Below are 1600 nucleotides of genomic sequence, written 5' to 3'. Positions count from 1 at the left end.
TTATTTGAGACGCGATAACCCGCCCATTACCAACTCGAGACCAATATACTGAAGGACCTTACTCTTTCCTATTGCAAGGGACACACGGCAAGCAACAATGCGAATGTTGAGGCTCCTTCACGGGATAAAAACGTTAATGCAAGTTCTCAAAAAAGCGTACTCCATAACCTTGATGGTCAGTTAGTGCAATGTATTATTTTTGCTATGAATGTGGTGGATGGTAATGATAGTAGTGATATTAAGAGTGATAATTATGATAAAAATGATAATGATGGCGATGGTGATGATGATGTTAATAATAATAAAGATAAACTTAATGATGATCATTATTATGGAAATAGTAATAATAAAACTAACAATAATGATAATAATATATCAATATCATCATCACTTACTTTTATTATTCTACTTTTTAATCTAATGATCATTATCATCACTATTCTAATATTGCTGTTACTTCTGACGCTGGTCTTTTTATGATTGTTGTCTTATTCTATGGTCATCATTGTTATTGTTATCATCATCAATAAAAATAAATTCATTACCTCCATTGCTACCAATATCATCAATCTTAATATTTGTGTAATCATAAAAAAGAAACACTCATAACTCACCACACAAGATTCAACCGAAGTTTCAGTCGTGGTAGCAATGCTCTTGCGTGACCACAGCCACAAACTGTTTATCACAAATCCTGTTTTTCCCCAAAAAATTATATTGCGCATCATGAACCTCCAAGTTCAAACCAAAATAAAAAAGGGTACCTCATGACTACAGACTCTAATGTGAGCTGCTTTGCAAACAACGTCACTTTGTTTCGTTAAAAGCGGTGACCTTGGATGGCATCTGTGCCCTTGGTACGACAGGGAAAGCAGGCGAGGGAGAACTTACATGTTTCGACTCACGTTTCGGAGCGAACGAGCTAAAGCTTACGTGCTTCGATTACTGTTTCGGAGCGGGGGAGAGAGATCTTACATGTTTCGGAGCGGGTGAGAAAGATCTTACATGTTTCGGAGCGGGTGAGAAAGATCTTACATGTTTCGGAGCGGGTGAGAAAGATCTTACATGTTTCGACTAATGTTTCGGAGCGGGTGAGGAAAATCTTACATGTTTCGACTAATGTTTCGGAGCGGGCAAAGTTAATCTTACTTGTTTCGAAGTGCGCGAGGAAAATCTTACATGTTTCGACTAATGTTTCGGAGCGGGTGAGGAAAATCTTACGTGTTTCGACTATTGTTTAGGTCTGTGTGCTTTGTCTGACATGCTCGTTTGGTAATAACGAGTGTTCGTACTTAACTGCTTGTTATGAAATAATGTGAGATATTTGGAAGCGGATTGGAATAACTGTTAAGCATTAGCGTGTTTGAAATATATTGAGACTGAAGAAATTAGAAATAAATACGAAAAAAAGATAAGAAATAAGTAACAAATACAAAAATGTGTATTTTTATTTCATAGAAGATGGGATGAGAAGGGTTAAATGCGACCGTTAGCTAACTGTCCAATGCGGCTGCAAAGGGTATTTAGCATTAATTGCAACAAGAAAGTCGTAACCCACAAGTACATTCCTTCACGGTGACTGAGACTTCATATGTTATGT

This window comes from Penaeus japonicus, unplaced genomic scaffold (assembly GCF_977035675.1).
Source record: "Penaeus japonicus unplaced genomic scaffold, GWHDUDI00000001_assembly GWHDUDI00000041, whole genome shotgun sequence".
NCBI lineage: Eukaryota > Metazoa > Arthropoda > Malacostraca > Decapoda > Penaeidae > Penaeus > Penaeus japonicus.
The sequence above is the reverse complement of the archived record's forward strand: the minus strand, read 5'-3'. Positions refer to the sequence as shown.